Source organism: Camelus dromedarius, chromosome 13, assembly GCF_036321535.1.
Source record: "Camelus dromedarius isolate mCamDro1 chromosome 13, mCamDro1.pat, whole genome shotgun sequence".
NCBI classification, from domain to species: Eukaryota; Metazoa; Chordata; class Mammalia; order Artiodactyla; family Camelidae; genus Camelus; species Camelus dromedarius.
Genome location: NC_087448.1, coordinates 55,566,004 through 55,583,060, shown reverse-complemented (window position 1 = coordinate 55,583,060; position 17,057 = coordinate 55,566,004). Strand labels below are relative to the sequence as shown.

The 17,057-nt window shown below is 32.9% G+C and overlaps 1 protein-coding gene across 4 annotated transcripts in view; it reads right to left on the bottom strand.

Annotated features, from left to right (window-relative positions):
- The window catches only part of FNDC3A (fibronectin type III domain containing 3A), a 138,584-nt gene that overhangs the window by 102,626 nt on the left and 18,901 nt on the right, over window positions 1-17,057 (bottom strand). The window lies entirely within an intron of this gene.

Sequence of the window (17,057 nt, the reverse complement as noted above, 5' to 3'; positions counted from 1 at the left end):
ATGAAAGGGTGTTGAGTTTTGTCCAATTCTTTTTCTGAGTATACTAAGATGACCATGTGGTTTTTGCCCTTTTTCTATTACATAGCATATTACACTGATCGCTTTATGTATGTTGAACCCATTTTGCATTCCTGGGATAAATCCCACTTAGTTTTGGTGTATGATCCATTTTACATGTTGCTGGATTTGGTTTCCTAATATTTTGTGGAAGATTTTGTCCCTATATTCATAAGGGATATTGGTCTGTAGTTTCCTTGTGATGTCTTTGTCGATTTGGCTCTGGTGTAAACTCTCCTTTAAATATTCAGTGGAATTCATTAGTGAAGCCATCTGGGTGTAGCCTTTCCTTTGTAGAGTTTTTTTGGTTACAAATTCAATTGCTTTACTTGGTATATCTCTATGCAGATTTTGTATTTTGTTCAAAGTCAGTTTTTGTAGTTTTGTGTTTTTCTAGGTACTTATTCAGCTCATCTAGGTTATCTACTTGTTAGTGTATAACTGTTCATGGTAGTCCCTAATAATCCTTTTTATTTCTATAAAATCTGCAGTAGTATTTCCACTTTCATTCTTGATTTTAATAAACTGAGTCTTTTTTTCTTCTTGATCAGTCTGTCTAAAGGGATAGCAATTTTGTCATTTTCTCAAAGAATTAACTTTTTGGTCTTGCTGATTTTTCTCTATTCTATTCAGTTATTCCCACTCTAATCTTTACTATTTCCTTCCTTTTGCTTGCTTTGGGTCTAGATTCCTCTTCTTTCTCTAGTTTCTTAAGATAGAAGATTAGGTTATTGATTTGAAATCTTTCTTTAACAGGCTTTCAAAATTATACATTTTCACTAAAGCACTACTTTAGTTGTATCCCATAAATTTTGGTATGGTGTGTTTCTGTTTTCACTCATCCCAAAGCATTTTCTAATCACTTGTGATTTATTCTTTGGCCCCCTGGTTATTTAGGAATGTACTATTAAATTTCCACATATTTGTGAATTTCCTAGATTTCCTTCTTTTATTGGTTTCCAATTTTATTCCTGTGTGGTTGGAGAATATACTTTGCATTATTTCTTTTAAAATTACTGAAATTTGTTTTATGGCACAAACTATAATCTATTGTGGACAAAGATCCATGTGTACTTAATATTATATGCTGTTGGGTGAAGTGTTCTTTAATGCTTTACAGTTTTGTTCATGTCTTCTATTTCCTTGTTCATCTTCTGCCTAGTTGTTCTATTTATCATTGAAAGTGGGGCACTGCCAACTTCACCTATTATTGTTCAGTTCTCTATTTCCTCAATTCTGTCAATTTTTACTTCAGGTATCTTGGGCTCTGTTGTTAGACTGACCTTTTTATCACTGTAAAAGGTCCTTTAAGTCTCTAGTGACATTTTTTGTTACTAGCTATGAGTATATTAATAGTCACTTCACCTTTCTTTGGTTACAGTTTGCATGATTCGTTTTTTTCCATTTTTTTCCCATTTCAACCTATTTGTATCTTTGATTTAAAGAGTGTTCCTTGGATAACCAGCACATAGTTCATGGGTTTTTACCCATTCTGTCAATCGCTGTCTTTTCACTGTCATGTATAATTCATTTACATTTAGTGGAATGGGTATAATTTATATCTGCTACTTTGCTGTTTGTGTTCTTTATGTAATTATGTCTTTTTTATTCAGTTCTTCCATTACTGCCCTTTTTGTGTGTTAAAATATTTTCAACTACTCTGTTGAAATCCTAGTTTCTTTTATTACATTTTTTTAGTTATTTTCTTAGTAGATGCCCTAAGAGTTACAACTTCTTGATTTATAACAATCTAGATTAGATTAATTCCAATTTAATATCAATTGTATATAAAAACTTTGTTCCTCTATTAATTCAGTTCCTTGTCCCTTCCTTTGTGCTATTATGTAATACTAATTACATCTTTATACTTTATAAGTCAGTAACAGTTTGTAATTATTGCCTTTTGCGATTGTCATTTGACTCAGACAGGAGAGGAAAGGAATTAAAAACAAAACATGTATTTATACTGTCTTTTAAATTTACCTATCTAGTTTCTTTCACTAGTGATTTTTATTTCTTCATATGGGTTCAGTTACTGTCTTGTGAACAGCCCTAATGAATGCAAGGGAAGTGTTGAAAAAGCATTCACTAATCATTTCTATGAGCCAAGTGCTACCATTTCTAAACTGCTTTATTAGCATCAACTGAATCACCATTTATCCAGAATCACATGTTTTCAAACTGTGAATTTATATTCAACTTCCCTAATCCAAAGTGACTCACAGTTGGGATCCAAAGACCTAGATTCTTGTGTCAGCTGTGCCACTCTCTCTGTACCCTTAGCTAAGCTGGTTAACTGTGAGCTTTCTTTAGTTTTTCCATGTGTAAAAATGTAGATTATTTTTTCTGTACTGTCAGTTTGGAAATCCCATCATACTCGTTCAATTATTTTTCCTAAAAAAATTATAAGGACTTCCCCTTTATTTCCATTTTCACAGTTGGTATTCTCTAAATACTCATTATTTATGCCTGATGGGGTGGACAGATAAGCCAATCAACCCTTTTTTTGTTGTCTCTCTACTTCATCTCACTTAAATTTAATAAAATAAATTTCCTCAAGGGTTATTTTTATCATCTCATTGATCTACTTTGGAACTTATTGATTACCTACTGCTAATTATCTTAAATCTAAAACTTGAAATATAGCATTCAAAACTCTTTATCACCTACCCTATCTGTAATGTGTAAGCCTATGTCTTCCATTTCAAACATACAGAAAAGCAGGGAGAATTATACCCAGTACTTCCCCAAATCAACCAGATTTATAATGTTACATCAGATGCTCTTTTGAGAAAGAAATATGTTTATAGCTCATTTCTCCCCCTGAACTTGGAGTATATCAAACCATGTTTTAGACATCCAATAGCAGTATATACTATTGATGTGTGAGGCTTATCTTTTTCAGTTTCTGTCATGTGGCATGTATTATATGTCCCTTTCTAATTTGCTGTTTTATTCAATATCATACTTTTAAGATTTATCCTTAGTATAGACTCATACAATGGAACACTGGTATACAGTATTTTAGCATTCTGTTGTATGAATCCCTCAAATTCCATTCCTTTCTCTACTGCTGGATATTAACACTGTTTCCAGTTCTTCCATTATTATAAAAAAGGCAATGAACTGTCATGCATATGTACCCTTGTACACATGTATAAGACTTTCTATAGGATAAATACCTGATGTAAATTATGTTAGATTTTTAAGTATGCACTTTTTCAGCTTTATTAAATATTGCCAGATCATTCCCCAAAATGGTTGTGCCAGCAGTGTATAAGGGATTCCACTACTCCACAGCCTTACTATATTTCAGATTTCTTAACACTTATATCTTCAAAGAGGTTTTAATTTGCATTTCCCTCCTTCAAAAGATAGTTCCAATCTTCTTTCTTCCCCAAAACCTTTAATTAGTCCTGTTAATCATCCTAAGAAGATAGGGTACTTTGTTGTATATAGGCACTTTGCTGTCAACTTTGCAGCTTAACACGAAATTCTTTCTTTATAAAGCAAGCACTCATTAAAGTGCCAGTTAAGCTTACTAGCTTTTTAGCTTTTAAATGACAGTTTCTATATTATATAGGTATACAGACCATTAAGTGGTCAGTAATATGTTTACAGACACATATGAGACACTGGAATTGATGCTAATTAAATGATAAGTATTTTATAAGATATTCCCCAAGAGGAAGGCGTATTTACTTTTGTTCACACAGGAGCTATGCGGATCTTTCCTCTAAAATTCAAATACTATGTACAACCACCATAATAACAGATAAAATGAAAGAGACAATTCCAAACGTTGATCTTCCCTGTAGAGCAACTGCCAATAATATACTGCTTGTGGAAGTATAAACTGGTAGAGCCTCTTTGAAGACCTTTTTTGCCATCAGTGGGGTAGGAAAGAATAATCTTACCCAGAAGGAGACACCAGTTATTTGGGGAAAATAACAGTCCTCTACAATAAGGAAGACAGAAGTATTAGCAAAAGTTTGGTGTTTGAGGGAATACAGGAAAAGTTCAATTGTAAGTAGAGATAAAATTTTAAAAATAATAGCAGTTACTATTTGAACAAATATATTCCCTATGACCCATGCATTTCACTACTAGGAATATACCCAAAAGAAATACATGTACATGTACAAAAGCCATGGACAAGAATGTTCTTGAAGAATTATCTGTGATAATCAAAACCTGTAAACAACCCAAGTTTCCATCAATAATAAATTGAAGCAATTAAGGTATATTTATAGAATGGAATACAATGCAGCAAATACTATGCTACAGGTGGTAACATGGATGACTCTTAAATACATAATATCAAGCAAAAGAAACCAGAGACGAAATAATTCATATTGTGTAATTCTATTTACATAAAATTCAAAAACAGACAAAACTAATCTTTGGTTTTGGGAGAAAAAGGAGGATCCTGCTTGAGAGAGAGGAGGTACCTCTTCGGAAGGTAAAGCCTCTTAGGGGTGCTAGTAAAGCTCTATGTCTTGCCCTGAGGGTGATTACAGGGGTTATGTTCACCTTTTTTAAAAAATTGGGCTGTAGAGAACTGATTTGTGCACTTTTCTGATGTATGCTGGTTTTAAATAAAGACATTCTTAAAATTTTAAACAGTTCAGATAAAGCAAAATTTCCATCTCTTGCCAACAAATCCCTCTTTCCTGAGAAGAACCACTGTTAACAAATGGGTATGTATCTGTCCAGAGTCTTTTTCCTATGATAAATGTGTATGTATACTTGGAACTGCATTTTCCCCCTCTTCTTTCAACTGTTAGAACTTTTCTAAAATTGAAAAAGTAATAAATTCATGAGATTAAAAAGTATTTAAGAAGTACAAAACGTTGTATAGTAAAATGTAAACTCTTTTTCTGGAGTCAGTCGCTGATTATAATTTCTTGTATAATTTTCTGTCATGTGTTTATATGTGTGTGCATATTTGTCCTATTTTTAAAATGTTCTTTTTTGAAAAATCACCCTAATGCATTTCAGCAATCTAAATTCTGAGCAGTCTAACTGGTGCTAAGAAGATATATAACAGTACTTTGAATATTCAATCACCATAGTTTATTATTGAAAGGGAAATGTTATAGTTGAAAAAGCAGAGTTCAATGTCTATTTCTACATACATCTATATAATTTTTGACAAAAAAAATCTTGCTTAGTATTAAGCTAATGTAAGAACATACAAAAGACAATGGGAAAATCATCTTCGTAAGAAGCCTCCTTTTCATTTAATATTTTTTACTACAGAAGTTTATAATCAGATTCACTTTAAAGAATTTTCAGTATTCTGTGGATAATTTTCAGTTGGATGCATTTCCCTATTTACTTAGTGCTGCTTACAAGTTATTCTTTATTTCCTTCTCACTTTAGCCCAAATTACATTTCTTAAAAGTCAACAATTTCTACAGGATTCTGGGGCACAGAAATTGACTAACCATGGAGTCACTTAACTAGAGAACTAGGAATTACTATAACTGTAGCATATTTAGGAGTTAATTTAAAAGAATATAAATTATTTTTAGACCAGAATAATTCCATGACCATTATGTTTCATTTCTTTAAAATGTTGTTTCCTTTAGAGTTTGGTGATCTTGTCTTTCACAATAGATTTAAGAGTCAGTGTATATGCGTGTGTATACTTACACATGTTTCATTAAAATCTATAAAATATTTAACATTTTAGTTTATAATTTAGTCATAACAGCTTGAATTACAATAGAAACATTTTGCTATTGACTTTTCAGATGAAATAATTTGTCAATAAATTACAAAATAATTTGTCAATTTTATTTTCTTGGAAATGGGACAAGAAACATGCTTTAAAAATGAACAAATGAAATAATATTGGTCTCAGTCATTCCATAAGAATACTCACTACTTTACTGTTCTGTGCCAAACATAAAAATAAACTCTAGTTTTTTACATTCTCTGGAACTTTTTGTTTATTTTCTTACTGATATTTTAGGAAGCTTTTTTGTTTAAATAGACCATCTTAAAACTTACACCCAATTTATAAGTCTCATTTTATTATCTCTTAGAACAAGAACCAGCACAATATTTTGCACACAGATAGTACCTGAATATGTGAAGTTGATTTTTTTTCAGAACAGCATACCTGAATCTTTATCATAAAATTAACTTTTAAAAAGGTGTTCTTATAAACAATGTGATAATAAAAGCAGGTTTCCAGATATGTATCTAGTGTGTAAGGCTTTCTGTATCTCTAAGGAAAAATTAATAATTACTGCTGGAATTTTAAAAAAATATTTAATTTTCTCATGAAACACCACAGAAAAGTGGCATAGTGTAGACATGTAGGAGAAACAAACTCTAGTGGGAAAGAGAAGACTGGCTTAACGTTTAAATTCCAGTCTTTCCAAAAATGTCTAAGAATGAGGAATCTAGCAAATAGCTGTATTATTTGCCAGGCAAAGATACAGAGCAGTTAAAAGAATAATTTAGGCTCTAAGTAACAGAATAATTCGAATCGTGAAATTTTTATCATTGAGGACCTAGATTAGAATTTTAGGGCACAAAATTATTGCCACAAAGCTGTGAGCTATTATTTTAGTCTCAGTAATCTCACCTCTAAAATTTACTAAATGTTCATGGAGTTTGGTATTTTAGCTATCAGAATTTTTAATTCAAATATTTATAAATTTATAACTTTTCAAACTTAAAAATATAATCACTCTTTAAAGTTGCTTATATCTGATTTTTGTTTATTAGCAAAGAATTTTTCTTATTTCCATTTAAACCAAACACAGTTTCCAAGGAGATAAATTTTTATCCAAAGCAGCAGTACATTAAAGCTAATCTCAGAAACTAACATTTTAGAGTTTGTGTTAGGTGGCACAGAAAGAGAGCGGCACCTTTACTTCCACTTGCTCTACTTTTTGGTTTGCCCCTAGTGTCCACGAATATTTCTGAAACAATTCTCAATCAAGAGTGTAACCAAAGAGCCTGATGCAAGAGAGCTTATCACAGATCAACACAAAAGATGAAAGCCCCTAAGTAAAAACAGTGACCTGTGGCTTATTTATTCTGAATCTCTGAAGCGAAAATCTGAGTCAGATGAAAAGAATATCTAATTTTACAATTATTTGTTCAGCAGGCTTTGAACTGAGTTTTATTCTATACATATAGTCATGTATTTATATAATGTGGAAATTGATTATTTTGTATATGTTGGTAAAAAAACACTTTGGTTTCCAAAGTAAGTTTAGATGTCAACTAAAAAAATCCAACACTAGAAAAATGTTAATAGTCTATGCAGACAAAAACCTGTTCTCTGATCATTCTCCATGTTTTATTTCATTAAAACCCTATTTTTGGATGATGCCACCAGGAATGGCAGAGTATGAATCTTCAAAAATCCACTCCTCCATAAAAGAAATGAGAATAAAGGCAAAAATTGCCAAAAGCATTTCTTTTAGAACTCCAGAAATAAACTACAGGTTTGCAACAATTCATTCAAGGAAAACAGCTGAATCCTGGTATGGACAGTAAGCTCTGTGCCATTTTAATTTGCCCTATTTCCTTCTCTCTCTCCCCAGCTTCATGAGTAGCCTTGAAACCAACAGCCTCAAAATCATAGCAGCAACAAAAACCAGCAGACCTACAGCCCCTTGGAGGGGCCAAAATAGGTTTGGAGCTCCACACAAGTCCCATCTCCAGAGAATTACCGTTATGTGACTTATTTGGCAGTTCCCTGGAAACACCCACTTCCAGGGCTTGCATTTGACAGGTCTAAGAACTCTCCCAAGGCAAACAGATTTCACTCCAGGGAGTATGTCTCAATCAGTGGCAGGTGGCTAAAATCACAGTTGCCTAAGGTGATAACAACTGGGGAAAACAAGAAGTTGACCAAAAACCTTGAAAGGAAAAGCTAGAGAATAAAATGTCTATAGGGAGCTTTAAAAAGCTCCGAGAAGCCCAAGTCAAGGTACAGTATAAACCTAATTTTATTTTGACATCATAAACCTACTCACAAGGGTGCTCTATCAGAAATTACTAACATTTTTCCTCCACATCAAAATTCCATCAGTACAAACTATCTCATGAATTTCTGTCTTCACTACCTCTAATACACTGATGACTTCTGTATCTCAGATCTTTCTCACGACCTCTCATCTGTTAATTTGCTTATATTTACAGTAATTAAGACCATGACATATGATTAGTGGCTTTATAAACTTGGTTTTGAATCCTAGTTTTGCCTTTCAGAAGCTATGTTAATAACTTAGTAACAAGTAATTTAACACCTTTCTAATTCTTAGTTTCTATAAAATGGGAACACAGCTGACCCTTGAACAATACAGGGGTTAGGGGAGTCAACCTTCTCCACAGTCAAAAATGTACACATAACTCATAGTAACCCTTTGTATCCATGATTCCTCTGAGCCCTTGGATTCAACCAACTGTGGATCATGTAGTACTGTAGTATTTACTATTGAAAAAATTCACGTGTAAGCAACCCATGCAGTGCATGTTGTTCAGCAAACCCATATTGTTCAAGGGTCAACTGTATTAAAGCACTTCTTAAGACTGTTAGGAAGATTAAACAAAACAATGCATGTAAAGGGTTTGACTTAGTATCTGACACATAGCAAGGGCTCAAATGGTAGCTGCTATTATTTTTATTATTTCTACTTATACATCCTCAAAACACCTTAAATTCAACTGATTCTCTCATACTCAAACACCAAACTTGCTGCTATTTCTCTTCTCCTTTTTGGGAAAAAACTGTATTATTTTCCCAAATATTTGCCGCCTCTCCCTAGGGTAAGATTATCCTTCCCCACCCAATTAATGACAGATTTGGCCATGTGAAACATTGGTCAGTGAAACATGGATGGAAGTCAGCATGTAGTTCACCATGATCTCTGCCATGATACCAGCAACACTCTACATAGAGGTTTGGTCTCAAGTGAAAATTACGTGGAGCATAACTACCGATGACCTTTGAAGGACGCTGTATAAGCAATAAACCTTTCAGTAAACTATTCAGATTTATAGGCTGTTTGTTACCAAGAAATAACCTTGCCAATCCCCACTGCTCAGATTTATCTTAGTGAATAACACTGCCAATCACCTAAGTATTCAAAAAGCCTGGGAAAATTTTTATCCTCTGTCTGATTCTATGACCAGTTGTTCCACTAATTCTGGTCAATTTTACCTCCCTAATATTTCTCAAATTGTGCATCATTAATATGACCTTAATTCAAGTTTTCTTTTTTTTTTTATCTTTAACTACAATATTTTCTTTCTCCAGCTTTGCTTTCTTTAAACATTTTAATCTGCATTATTAAGATTGATTAATGTATTTATTTTCTTTTAAATGCTCCAAATGCCTGATCACAATCATAAAAAGTACTTAAGTAGTTCTTATTAAACTTACAAGTACAATAAAACTCAAATTTTCTTCAACATTTTAATAGTGTTTAAATAACAAATACATACAGATTATCTCAGAAATGGCAACATTTACTTTCAAATTTAACACGAAAGTATTAACAGCATGAGTCTGATTTACTTCATCATTTCTATACTTAAGTCAAAGAAAACCCTAGGCCCAGAAGGCTTCATTTAGTAAGTTATATCAAATATTGAAAAAAGAAATAATTTTAAGCTTACACAAATCACCCAGGGAATAAGGAAAAAGGGTATACTACCTAATTCATTTTATGAGACTAGAATATCTTTGATACCAAAAACGGATTAAGGAAAAAATCAAATTATAGGTCAATCTCACTCATGCACATAGACTAACTAAACATAAAATCCTAGAGAAAATATTAGCATACCCTAATCCAGCATTATATAAAAAAGACAACATATCACAATGAAGTTAGGTTTATCCCAGGACTATAATATCAGTTAAACATTAGAGAATTGATGCAAATTATCGCATCAAAATTTAAACGAGAAATATATGATCATCTCAAGAGATGCAGAAAAAGAAACTAAAAATATTCAACACCCACTTAAGGAAAAAAAATTCCTAAGACACAAGAAATAGAATGGAACTTCTTTAATCTTATAAAGGATATCTATAAAAATTTATAATAAACATCATGCTTAATGACAAAAATGCTAAAAATATTCTCTTTCAGAACTGAATGAGGATGCCTACCACTATTACCACCTCTAGTCAGCATTACACTGAATATCTCAGTGTAGCAATGAAAAAAAAAAGTAGTATATGATTATAAAGAAAAAAATCCAATCATTATTTGCAGATGATTTTATACATAGAAAACTCAAAAGAATCTACAAATTGTTATAAGTAAAAATATAAGAGAATATTATCCTCCAAAGTTGCTAGCTATTAAAGCAATATACAAGAATAAACTATTTCTATTTACCAACAACAGAACATGAAATTTCATACACACACACACACACCCCAATTTATAATAGCATAGATAATACCAACTTCAACTTCAAGGATTGAAAGATTCAATAAAGATGTCAATTCTTTCCTAAGTTGATCTACAGATTCAAAGTAATCCAAATCCAAATCTCAGGAGGTTCAATAAGCTAATTCTAAAATTTATACGTAAATGCAAGGGCCAAGAATATCAAGACTCTCAAAGCATAACAAAGTGGGATGTTTGCCCTACCAGATATCAAGATTTCATTTAAAGTCTTGATGTATTCTTGGAATAGGGATAATCAAACAGACCAATGGAATAGAATTTACAATCCAGAACAATTCCACAAATATATGATCATTTAATTTGTGACACAAATATCACCATAGAGCAATAGGAAATGGCAGTCATTTCAATAAATGGTGTTGAGGTAACTGGATATACATATGGAAAAATAATCAAAGTGAACCCATGCTTTACACAATTCACAAAAATCAATTCCAGTGGATTTTAAAATTAAATGTTCAAAGCAAAACTATACTTTTTAGAAGGTAATGTAGAAAATATCTTCATTGCCTCAGTGCAGGAAAGAATCTTTAAAAACCACACACTAACTCTAGATGGAAAGAACCGATAAATCTGACCACATTAAAATTAAGAAATGTTCATCAAGAGAAAACACTGAAGTGTGGTTATAAGGATAAGAGTCACCACATTGGTGACTAACAAAAGGCTTATATTCCAAATACATACCAAGAGTTTTGACAAGTCTAAAAGAAAAAACAGCATCAAACTAGAAACCAACCAGATGTCCATCAAGAATAAAAGAGATAAATGGAAATACTGTGGTATATTCATACATGGAATCCTATACAGCAATGAAAAGAACAAATTTCAGCAACATACAACAGTAAGTATGAATCTTAAAAGCAATGTTGGACAAAACCAGCAAGACACAAAAGTATATTCACAGGAAAGGTTAATTCATGTAAAGATCAAGAATAGGCAAATCTAAACTATTACTGTGTACAGAAATAAAACTTTTTTAAAAAAGCTAGTAACTCTCATAAAAGTAAGGATAGTGATAAGCTCCAACTAGAGAGGGTATTGTGATGCAGAAGGAACAAACGGGATTTCTAGGGTGTTGGCAGTATTCTATCTCAGTCTGGCTGGCAGTTATAAGATTTATGCTTTATAATCATATGCTATATTACATATTTATTTTATGTACTTTTCTATATATGTATGTTACAGCTTACAATTTAAAACAGATTTCATAAATACTAAGCTGAGGGTATGTTCGGTGTTTCCTTAGATTCTGTTTTTGTCTATTTCGCATCTGTTCATCACAGGGCCAATTATATTAACTATATTTTCTGTGTTCTTGCTCTGCCATTTGCAGCTGAGCTGGCCCTAGCCTCCCAGTGCCAACCAATTCTTAGAGATAGCAGAGCTCAGCCAGGAGCACACCTCTCGTATGCAAACCAACCAATTACAAATCTACAGCTCCAACTAACCGCCTTACCGAACTCTTACACACCAAGACAACTACTTCCTCTGTCCTAAATCATCCCAGGACCAAGTAACAGGCAACTAAAGACTGTCTGTGGAGCCCAAAGTCTGCCAGAATTTTTTAAAAAATTGATAATATAACTGGCATAATATTGTATTAGTTTTAAATATACAATATAATTATTTGATACATGAATATATTACAAAATAACTACCACAGTAAGTTTAGTTAATATCTACCACCACACAGTTACACATTTTTTCTTCTGATGAGAAAAAACTTTTAAGATCTACTCTCAGGGGAGGGTATAGCTCAAGTGGTAGAGCACATGCTTAGCATGCACAAGGTCCTGGGTTCAATCCCCAGTACCTCCATTAAAAGAAATAATAAATAATTACCTCCCTCATAAAATAAATAAATAAATAAACCTAATAACCCTGCCAAAAAATCCAAAAAAAAATTAATTAAAATCTATTCTCTTAGCAACTTTCAAACACACAATACACTGTTGTCAATTATGGTCACCATATTGTACATTACATTCCCAGGACTTATAACTGAAAGTCTGCACCTTTTGGCCATCTTCACCCATTTTGCCCACTCCCCTCCACCCCCCTCTCTCGCAACCAGCAACCTGTTCTCTGTATCTATGAGTTCATTTTTTAAAAAATAATCCATATGTAAGTGACACCATATAGTATGTGTCTTTCTCTGTCTGACTTATTTCACTTAGCATAATGCCCTCAAAAGTACATTCATGTTATGGCAAATGGTAAGACTTTCTTCTTTTTTTTAATGACTGAATAATATTCCTGTGTGTGTGTGTGTGTGTGTGTGTGTGTGTTTGTATATATATACCCCACAACTCTTTATCCTTTCATCTACTGATGGATACACAGGCTGTTTCCATGTCCTTGCCATTATAAATAATGCTGCAATGGAAACGGGGGTATGGATACCTTTTCAAGATAGTGATTTCATGTCCTTCAGATAAATACCAAGAAGTAGAATTGCTGGATTATATGGTAATTCTATTTTTAATTTTTTGAGGAACCTCCATACTGTTTTCCATAGTGCCTGCACTAATCTACATTCCTATCAACAGTCTGCAAGGTTTCCCTACTCTCCACATCCTTGCCAACACTTGTTATTTCTTTTCTGCCACAACTATTATTAAATAGCCAATCCTGAGCTATTTACTCTACCCCACTGTGCCTTTACTGAGAAAACACCAATTAACGTCTTTGGCCTAGGCTTTCCTCTTGCTTCAGCTTCTGTCTCCCGTCCAAAACTTGATGTTTCCTATGTGGCCCAGCATGGTATGGCATAGCCCCTTCTTTCAGGAAACTTTAAGTAATAAAAATTTGCCTTCAATGGCTTTAGCCTCTTCATGTCATTACTCAGTCACTGCCAAAATTAAAACCCCTCAGGTACAAATGAGATTAAATAATAGTAGCTTCAAAATAATAATTTAAAAATTAATGAAATGGAGAAGATTCTAATAAAGAAGTTAGATACGTGCTGAGTTTTGAAAGACCTTAACCAAAATTTAAATGCATTCAATACTTTTGGAAGGTAAATGAGTAGAAATTAGAGAAGGTAAAGTTAAATCAGGAAAGTGCTGAACCACACAAGAAACCAAAATATCTGAACTTTTCTTTTGATGGTGGAATAGTGAATATAGCTGGGAGCATTCCACTTGTGCTTGAAGCTCAAATTCCCTGACACATATTTGGGAGTTCTAACAGGGCCGCACAAGCACTTGTAAATGCTTAACCCGCTCTACCAATAAAGAATACAATCTCACATCAAACATGCTTGAGAATACAAAGTGGTACAGCCACTTTGGAAAACAGTTTGGTAGTTTCTTACAAAGTCAAACATAGTCTTACCATATGATCCAGCAATGATGTTCCTAGATATTTATCCAATCGAGTGAAAACTCATGTCTACCGAAAAACCTACACATGAATTTTTAAAGCAACTTATTTATACTGCCAAAATGCTAGAACAGTACTTCAAGCAGGACTTCAATAGGTGAATGAATAAACTGGTACATTCATACAATGAAGTATTACACAATAATAAAAAGAAATGAACTACTGAAATAGCCAAAAAAGAAAATTTCTAGACCATAGTACTAAGTGAAAGAAGTTGGTATGGAAAGGCTACATACTGTATGAATCAAACTATATGATATTCTAAAAAAAAAAAATTATAGGGACAGTAAAAATATCAGTGGTTGCCAAAGATTTGCGGTTGGGGAATGAGGGAGGGATTATAGAGCACTGGGGAGTTTTAGAGCAGTTAAACTATTCTGTGTAATATTCTAATGGTGAAATACAACATTACACATGTGTTAAAACACAAAGGACTATACAATATGAAGAATGAATTCTATAAACTATGGAACTCAAAAATAATGTTATCAATATTGGTTTATTAATTGTAACAAATGTACCAACACCAATACAAGATATTAATAATAAGGAAACTCTGTGGAAGAGATATTATGAGAGAACCTCTCTACTCAATTTTTCTATTAACCTAAAACACTTAAAAAATAGTCTATTACTGATGACTAGATAAAGAAGATGTGGTATACTTATACAATGGAATACTACTCAGCCATAAAAAGAATAAAATAATGCCATTTGCAGCAACATGGATGGACTAGAGATCATCATTCTAAGTGAAGTAAGCCAGAAAGAGAAAGAAAAATACCATATGATGTCACTTGTATGTGGAATCTAAAAAAAAAAGACACTATGAACTCATCTATAAAACAGAAACAGACTTCCAGACATAGTAAACAATCTTACGGGTTACTGGGGAACGAAGGTGGGAAGGGATAAATTTGGGAGTTTGAAATTTACAAATGTTAGCCACTCTATATAAGATAGATTTTAAAGAAGTTTCTTCTGCATAGCACAGGGAACCATGTTCAGTATCTTGTAATAACCTTTAATGAAAAAAAACTATGAAAACGAATACATGTATGTATATGCATGACTAGGACATTGTGCTTACACCAGAAATTGACACATTGTAATTGACTGAACTTCAATAAAAAAATTAATTAAAAAATTAAGTCTATTAATAGAAAAAAAAAGGAATGAAATTCTTCAAACACAAAAAATGGTTCAGATGCCGCCAGTCAAAATGAATGATAAATGTGTATTATAGCTTCCCTAAAGGTAACATTAACAGTAATGATGTCAGGAGGGAGTCTCTCTAGAATAATTCATAAGCCAAAAGACCCACTATGTATAATAATAATGTGACATAGTAGAAACTATGTTTGCTATAAAAAATAAGAAAATACTGGTGAGGAGATAGATAATCTGGATGGCCAACCATAAGAAAATTAATTTGATATCAAGAGGTGGGACAGAAATCATCTCATAATACATTCCCAAGAAATAGTATAATATTCCCAAGAGAGTAAATATAAGGGACAAACTAGTTAGCCTGAGTTTTTAACATCATGCATGTCCATGAGACTTCCTTCTGTCAGGAACTGACTTTAGCTTGTCTCTTTACTCTGGGTACCAACCAGGTGGTGTCATGTCACCACAGGCAAGCTCTAACTTGGCCATAGTTTGCATACCTGTAAGTTCCCAAGTCAAGAAAAAGAAATGCTTGTTGTCAACTGTTACCTGCTTATTGTTATTTACCACCTCTAATTGTTATCTACTTTCGTTCAGTTCCTTACATTCTACCACAGCTATTGGTCCACTCTCTTACACTTACATTTTAGTATGTATCCTCCATAATTATGTCTTAGTTATAGTAAGCAGTGGATCAAAAAACTCTCTTGATTTAAGTCCTGACTGGCATATCTATAGAGTCTCCTCAGTCTTTTAAACATTTATTGAGTACTTCAATTCAAATTCAGCAAATATTTACTGAGCTCCTTCAGGCTCATTTCTCCCTCATAGCTAAAGCTACTCTAAAAAGCTATTACCTTCATTTTATAGAGAAACAAACATACAAAGAAGTTAAATAATTTTTCTTAAGTCACGCAAATCAAATATAAATCATCCAAATCCTGTGCTCTTTCCACTCATCTGTATCTCTCTCCCTATCGAATTACAAACTACAAGGCACTCTGCTGGTTAGAATTTAAGGCTTTATTCCACCTCCTGAAACTTGTTTTTCAAAACCTACATAAAAACCTGTCCGCTAGACCTACTGACCCCACCTGATCCTTCAAATCTTGCTCTCATGTGCCCCTCTAATCTCAGGTCCTCTCTCTACATCCATCTATACCACCACTGCTACATGTTAGCCATGGTGTCCTCAAGATTTCAAGAAAAATTAGGCCAATAGAATCTCCTTTTTGGGGAGAAGAGAGAAATAAGTCTTGGGAGGGCATCATGGTCTTGCTTCAGCCCTCCCTTGAACAGACTATACACTGTGACAACTATGTCCATGAACTGTAATTAACTGCTTAATAGATTCTTTTGTGTATTACATTATAAACAACTTGAAGCCAATGATCTCCCTGAGACAATGATAACTGAAGACACTCCCAAGGCCCCAAAATAAATGAATATCTGCCACATCTATTACTTTTAAGAGAAAAAAAAATCTTAACAGATTTAAACTTGACCTTAAAAAGCAAATTTAGTGAAATGAAGTTGCTGCTGAAAGCTATCAGAATACATGTGAAAATCAAAACTAGTATATACTTTTAAAGCTATCTTCATTCAAAACAGAAAAATTTAGAACTCAAGCTAATCACTCTTGATTTTTGATTTTTTAATAGCAAAATCAAAGTAACCCCTTATATCTTGTAAGCAAATAATAATTATTCAAATACAAAGTTTGTAAAGTAACAAAACACGATTATTTTTTTCTCAGTTTCCCAAGGAAGCAGTATGAGTAACGGAGCAAAAAAGCTTTGTGTGATCTTGAGCCTTTCTGAAACTCATTTGTTTCATTTACAATAGGGATAGGATTTTGAAAGAATTTAGTAAGATCATAAAGTTCTTAGCACATATTTTTTACATAGTGAGAACTCAAATTGTTTCTTCTCCTTATTATTATTATGTCCTTAGTCTTTGTTTCCTCACTTGCAATATTAAATCCTT